Raw genomic sequence first — 8,242 nt, 5'->3', positions numbered from 1 at the left:
GATAAGATATCGGTTGGTTTGGTACCGGGTTAGCAATTATCGGGCGGTGTATTGACTAAATTATGTAACAACTATCACTTTATAATACCTCCACGGTATTTACTTTTTCAATGAAATTTACCCTCCTTACCAGAAAAAAAGAACTTCTTTTCATTGTGCTAAATGCAGTGAGCCAGTGCTGACAAAAAGTAGTCCTAGTTTGCTTTGAGTTTTTCAAAGTTCAAGAAAATGTGTAACAAATATTTATTATGGAGTGATTCTAACGTTTGTTAAGAGTTGAATGCCAAATTATTAGCGACATTGCAACAGTTAGAGCCCCGAACAACAAAATCTATGGAAGATTTAATTTAGAAGTAAATAAGTGAATATTATTGAATACAAAAATACCGAATGGGGGTTTGGGCCTTTAGCTTTACTGCTTTAGGATTACAAATTACTATACATTTTATATACCTAGAGGTAAGAATGTAAATATTATAATTCTTAATGGGTTAACGGTTTACCCGATAAGGAAATCAAGTAATCCGCACCCCACACCAATAAACCGTTTACTATAAAATTTTAACCCGCTCACCAACCGTTATTCCGATGACCCAATACCAATAAGCCAATTAGCCAATTTTGCGGTTGGGTTATCGGTAACAGTTCGGTTTTGAACAGTCCTATTGAAAAGGCTGTATTTTGAGGAGAGCATTTGGTAGGCATCCCAGATTTTCTTTGCAGAAACACATTTTCTCCTTAGGTTTGATGATGCTGAGCTGGATTCTCCTTCTTCGTTTGATAAGACAGCCATTAGAAAGAACCTTTCTAGGTGTTAGACTTTTAGAAAGGGCTAGTTCTGATACCAATTGTTACACACTAGCCGAGGGTACCACTTAATAGATTTAAAGGTAAACTGCCTAACAACTACTAAGAATTTGATATACCGACAACAACTTCCTTTTTGGGAACAGTAGATTTACAGTTTAAAGCACATGAATAAAGACTTACAAAAACCTAAAGAACATAGACTAACCTCATATCAGGATCTAGTTCTTCACCTTGAAAGTAACATTGTTCTTGAGATATCTTGAGAACTTGTGTCGGCAGCTTTGCACGATTTAGGTTCGGTTCTCAAGTCTGCAAAATATGTTGCCATCATGTTGTATATATAGTGGGAGCATGTGGGGTGAGAAGAGACCATTGTTCAATTTTGACCTAAAGCATGGGCCAACTCACAGCTGTACTTGTGTGCAGCAAGTGGCTCGGCTTTGTAGCTGTCTCTGCCGACTTTGCAAGGTGCACAGAGAGCAGATTACAGGCTAGGTCTTTATCTAATTCTGAAATAGTTGACACTCATCAAAACATGAATGCACTTGGAACTATCATATAAATTTCAAGATAAGTGAGCGATGAACACATCTCAACCACAATATGACGATTAAGCAACAAGTCCAATACCACACACATGGGAACAAGCTAATTCACAACAAACAAGGCAACAAGCCCACAAAGTCAACAACGATACCAAGCTAAGAATATCTATCCCAACTTCATACCCAAAGGCTTAACATATTTTCTCCATCAATAACTAACTCTACATATGCTTTGCTAACTGGAGTCTAACAAAAAAGGTAAGCCGTAAACTACCTCGCTGCCGAGCTGGTGCCACAAACCGTCAAATCTAAGCCTTAACCTTCTGAAGATCCTCCAAATACTCAAAGTCTATCCATTATCGAAATCTAAGTTAGAAACGGGGAATAATGGTACCCATATTTCCATACATTCGTTCGGATCAAAATCAACTAAGGAAAAGAGCAAAATCGGACCCACAAGGGTAAACGGGTATTTCAAAAGATAGAATTGGTAACCCAACATTCTAGAAGCTCAATTCTACTCTCCAATTGCTAATTTAGCTCAATCATTGATCAATTTCATCATTCAAAGCAAAATCCCCTAAATTAGGGATAAACCCCCAAATTAGGCATAAACCCTATCTTTTCCATATTCAATTTCTCAACTCAAATTGAAGATTAAAGCCTATTGGTTAGTAATTAATGAAATTTCTCTTAGATTAGTCAAATCCATCGACTAATCTCATATTCGAAGCCAAAAATTCAAAATAATTAAATTAAGATTGAAACTCATCTTCTCCAATTAGCTTTCTAGATTTTCACCATAGATTTCATCTTAGGAAAGTCAGTAATGGATAACAAGGCGGAAGAGACTTACCACGAGATGAATCCACTCAGAAAACACTTCAAATCTCCCTTGAGTCACTTTGGAGAATAAATTTTGGGAATAGGAAATGAAGGGTTCGGTTTAGGCATCTAATGAATCTAGAACAGTGTCTTCCGCTCCAGCTGAAATGGTCCCACTACCGCGCATTCGGCTCAGCGGAATATCATCCATTGGGGTAGATTTTAATAGAATCCTAGAACTACCGGTGGACCAAGCCTAGCAGAGGCGCGTCCGCTGGGGCGCACCCACTCTCGCTGGGGCGAGACATCATAAATCAGCATTTTTTGATTTTTCACCAAGTTCTCCACAAATCCCGACATCCACCCGAGACCTCCCAGATACAAAATAGGTATGCACAAATACAAAAAAACCCGCTAAGGAATCACTCATGGTATCGAAATTCCGAATATCAACCCCTAATGACCAAAAAACCACTTTGAGGTCTAAAAATCTCGAGTGCATGGAAACCCCCAATGACCAAAAAACCACTTTCCAACCAATTTTTTGCCCAAAATGCTCTCAAAGTTTTTTCACTTTAAGGTTCTGAAAATCGAATTGAATACCCCACTAAATCATAATCAACCCTCTAGGCCTCACGGGGGTAAATTGACAAATTTTGACCAAAAAACATTCCGTAACCTAGATAAAAGTCAACAAAGAAAATTCAACAATTAATGAATCAAAGTTTTTTTCACTTTAAGGTTATGGTTTTGATGTCGAGATTCTCATCGAGAGTGTTTATCATAAAACTATCGCCCAATTACCTCGAGAACTGATCGCTCGAGACATCATGGGCAAACTTTCTCTCATCAGAGCAGATTGGGTACATGGCTGAAGCGTGTTCTTTCACAACCTTTATGTTTGTTTTGGCGGTCTAGATGGGTTTTATGGTGGAGAATTTTGAACTTACCGAACTTTGGAGGACAACTGAGCCTTAGCCTTTGCCATATGCTTGTTGGGGACCATGGTCTTCCATCTAGGCTCGAGCCTTATAATCAATTCCCACATCATTATGGGCACTCATGCCATATTCTATGGTATCAACAAAAATGAAGTGACCAAGTATTTTTCTTTGGAGCCCCTTATCTTTGCTAATGTGTACTGGTCTTTTGGTAGATGCAGAAATTGCCATAGATACTTCCAAGGATGTAATCCGTTATTACAATTGTGGTGTTACTGCTCGAAAATTTCATGTTGTTGTGCGATGAATAGACTAATTCAAGTTAAGGTGCATATGATGCCCCTAGAAGTAAGAAGGGATACTTAATGATTCTAATTAAGATTCCAAAGACACTTGAGGCAAGAGAAGAAAGTTCGTCCAAGGAAGTAAAGTATAAGTTGTGTTCGGAAGGGTTTTTGTAACAACCGATCTAATGTTGATTTAGTAAAGTATTAAGGAGAAGCTATAAGGCTCCTTAGATGATTAATGAAGTATTACCCAAGTGCCAAGGAGGTTCCATAAGGATTTGAGATCAAACGAATCGACGAGAATAATTTCGGAAAAATGGAGTTATACGACCACTTATACGATCCGTATAAAATTTACAAAAAAGGTAAATCCCTGATGGTAGTATACGGTCACTTATACGGACCGTGTAAGTGTCCGTATAATTCGATCGGGTCACTTTTTCCAGATTTTTCTATTTCTATATATATATGACCCATGACCATTTAATTCATTTCCCACACTCTCCACAACCCTTGAAAGCTCTAGAACATTCCCCATATCATATCCATACTAATCTAAGAGGAATAAAGGATTAACTACTAAGAATCAAGAGAATCAAGTGAAGGATGGCTACTAGGGTTTGTGGGAGTCAAGAATCTCTTTTGTGTTGAAGTTGGGGTTTTCTCAAGTGGAGTAACTTCATCCAAAGACCATTACTACATAATCAAAGGTGATTTTTATACTTATTTCATGTTATTACAAGTATTGAGTGGTTGAAAGACGTGGATTAGAGAAGAAAGTAGAATATGAGTCTAAAATATGGAAGTAAGGATATTTTGAGTAGTAAGTTCATTTGAGTCATGATTCTCAGCACGAGATGAGTATAATCTTGTTATGAATGATGCTAATGTCATTGAGGGAGCATTATGTGAAAAATGAATATGTTGTTGTATGGTAGTCATGGTTGTGGATGATTTGAAAGAGAATTGTGAGGATTGAATAATGTTTAACTTGAAGAAGTTTATTGATTATGATATTATATGGGTTTTGCTATTGCTATTTGAGAGTTGTTTATTAGATGGAGAAAGTTGTCGAAACAAAGGAAATGCTGCCCAATTTTTGTTAGCCTTTTAGTCACTTTAGATTAGACTTAAGCGTGTTTCTAATGATCTAACCTTAGTACGAATTCTCTTGAATGTAGAGTATTGAGCTTGGGGGAGAACGCTTAGTCGTTAAGGAGACGTAAAGGTATGTAAGGCTAGTCCCATTATTTCAAAGGCATGACTTCAATATTATGATTTCTTCTTTATATTTCCATGACCTTCTTACATCCCAAAAGATGAAAGTTAAAAATTCCTAAGAGCTCTTTATGAGATAAAGATGAGATGTGTTTTATGATAATGATGAGGTTAATGGTTCTAATTCTAACGATTCCAAAGTTATGAATTGATGCTTTTATAAGGTTTATGATCTTATTCTATGTTTTCCTTGATGATTGTTCATTGTTGTTAGACTCACCTCATGTTACTAGTTCCTTCAAGGTGAGACATGATGATCATGACTATTCCATAACATAATCGGAGGTTACCGACCTTACGTCACTCTGATAGAGTTATAGCTTTTCTTGATATCTCATGCATGCATTAAGTTATGTATACGTATGATTTCACCGCGCCTATATGGCTGGGGAGTTACCACTACGACAGGCGTAGTGGGAAACTATGATGATGATTACACCATGTCTATATGGCATGGGCACACACCACTAGTGGGCGGCTTGAGATGTTTACCCGGGATGCGGGAGGCCCGAACGCGAGCTAATGATGATCACACCGCACCTATATGGTTGGGCAATTTATATATAAGTATGCATGACATGATGTTTCTTGTTAGCATGCATGATTCCGCGTTAAGGGGCATTCGTAACAGGTTATCTCTTCATCTCATGTTCTCTTACTTCTTTATTATGTTGATATACATGCCTTACATACTCAGTACATTATTCTTAGTGATGTTCTTTTATTTTATGGACGCGTGTTCATGCCCACAAGTAGAGAGACGGTGAGACGGAGCTTAGACGTATTTAGAGCTTACTCGGAGTCGCCATTTCTTAGTATATTCTTTTGTGTACATATTGGGGCATGGCGGAGCACTCCACGTAGATACTTATGTGTGGGTTGTAGGTACTATGTGACATTTCTTGTATATTCATTTTTTATATGGACTTATGCATATATACATATTTGGGAGATATTTGGAGATTGTTTCATGATAAGTCTTGCGTTGAGGTTGATATATCTCCCAAATCCTTAGCAATGAAGTTGATCTTCTTATCCTTTACCATTGTCACAACTCTATCATCATCTACAACGTCAATTCTTTAAGAAATTTTTAAGGTATGTGTTCCAAAGAAGGTTGGTCTCAAGTCCTTCCTAGGACTATGCGGAACATTTAAGGGAAGCTCCTCAACAAATAGAATCCTCGATATCTCCCAAAACCTTCTAAAGTTGATCTTCTTTGTTTACCATTGTCACAACTCTATCATCATCTACCAATTGGAATTCAATGCATCATGATTAATCCGTCTTCCTTTTAGGATTTTGTTGCATTTAATGACAGATTCTTGTTTCTTCTTTGGGCTTGCTTTCTTGTGAGATGGACTTGTATCCTTCAATATTTCAGAGGATGTGGTCCGCATCTCATGAGTGGAAGTTTTTCCTTTCCTTTTCTTTGTTGGTGATTCCTATCGTTTCTCGTTCTTATCTGCAAATTGAACTTTTCATTTTCTCGCGGGTATTGTAGGAGCTATATTAGTTTTGGTTCGGGGATCTATTTACAAGGAATATCTTTTGATTCAATGGCACTTTTTCTTTTCTTCCTTGCATTCTCATCGCCTAAACCTTGCTCCAACACTTTTTATTCCCCTTTTCTTTTGACATTTTTAACATCTTTATCTGACACTGCTACATCAACATCCCCTGAGTGTTGGGGTTTTTGGTCACCACAGGGTTTGGGGTCAACCCAACTAACCGAACTAACAGAAACTGATGGTGAATCATCACCATGCAACAAAAAAATTGGGGGCAACATTGCTGACGCAATAAACTCTTTTTTACCTACACATTTGTCTAAAGACTGATCGAAATTAGTAAAATATTGAAGACGATGATTCCACCATCAATTCTCTGCATTATGCTTATGATCTATACCAAAAATACACCCAACAAGACCAAAAAAACACAGAAGCTTAAAATTTGTAGAAGCTACTGCTAAAAATATTGTAAAATAGAAGATTATATGGAACAAACTATTAAATAAACCAAAGAAGAAGGATAAGAATCATCTACCCGTTAATCGATATTATTTGATTCAATGAAGATGAACTTTGGCTTTTTTCAATTTCAAAACACCACAATACATGTTGGTGAACAACAAGTGTGAAAATTTGAGTAAGGGAAAGGGGTTGGGCCTTGGGCCTGGCGAAACTTGGGCTGGATTGGGAGAGGGGGTAGGTCGGGTAATTATTTGGACTGGGCTGGGTAGGAACAAAAATAATTTAGGAGGGGACATGCCACATGGGCGCGTTCAGTCCAATGGATATTTAGTTTTTTTTCCTAATATTGTTTATTTTCTTTCCTTATTTTGGTGAGCTTCTATGCTACTGATCACATAAAGATCATGTAATTAAATTCTAGCACCTCCCTACTAGGAAAGTGATTTTCTAGGATAATGAAAGTCAAACTTATTTCATTTTTGTCAAACCATTTTAGATTATTCTTAGACTTATTTCAGATTACAATGTCTTAAGTTATAACATCTTCAAAGCAATATATAGTTCAACAAATGAAACATGTATTTGTACCAAAAGCTACAACTTGTAATAGATCTACTAAGATAATTAGCAATGATGAAAGTTTCCTTCACTTTGATTTCCTATATTTGTTTGATTCTTATCTCAACAGGTATCTCTCTCACTATTCCTCTCTCATTGAAAATGGATATCTTTGTTGGGAACATGTCCCTACATGCCTAATGTCTTTTTTTGAAATCCTAACAAGAAACTATTATTTTGTTATTCAGATTAAATTAACATTGGAGATTTTGAAACATAAATATATACTTAGGATAATGCCTTTTCAAAGAACTACCAATTCCAAGAACCCCTTTATGTTTAGATATTATTTTTATAATAATCATCTGGTATTCGGAATTCACTAATCAATATTTGCAATGTGTAAGGCCTAACAAAAGGGGGTAGCATTCCCTACCAAAACAATTTCATTAGGCCTCAAACCTAAGGCATCTAGTTAAGAGTGAAGAGATCTCTTCCGTCCCATCGCATTCCTTAATGGTAATGAAAGCAACAAATTAATACAAAAAATAGAAACTAATATAATTTTTCAACAAGATACCAACTAGTTTGACTACCTAATTCTTAGCACACTATTCCTATCCAATTTAAATGTTTTACTCATCTTATTAATAGAACAAATGAAAAATAATGCATTGGCGCATCCAAAACACTATTTCACTCGAACGCACATGCAAGTATACGCAGTCGCCAATTAATATAGGATTTAGAGTCCATGTATCTTCCCCATATAGACTTAGAGTTTTCTTGTGTAATTTGAATTTAATTAAAAAAAGTTCAAGAGTTCAACAAATTCGATAGTTTATCATAACTATCCTAACAAAGAAAGGTCTAGGATTATGGTGACTTGGTTGAGTCTTCTAATCTCTATAACCATTGATTTCCCTAGGTTACTACTTGATGGGTTAATGTTAACTTTATGAGTATGTCTCGAATTTCTCAAAATTCTAATAAAGTCTCAATCCTATCATTTGGGAAAATAA

The sequence above is a fragment of the Lycium ferocissimum genome, chromosome 9, assembly GCF_029784015.1.
Source record: "Lycium ferocissimum isolate CSIRO_LF1 chromosome 9, AGI_CSIRO_Lferr_CH_V1, whole genome shotgun sequence".
NCBI lineage: Eukaryota > Viridiplantae > Streptophyta > Magnoliopsida > Solanales > Solanaceae > Lycium > Lycium ferocissimum.
The sequence above is the reverse complement of the archived record's forward strand: the minus strand, read 5'-3'. Positions refer to the sequence as shown.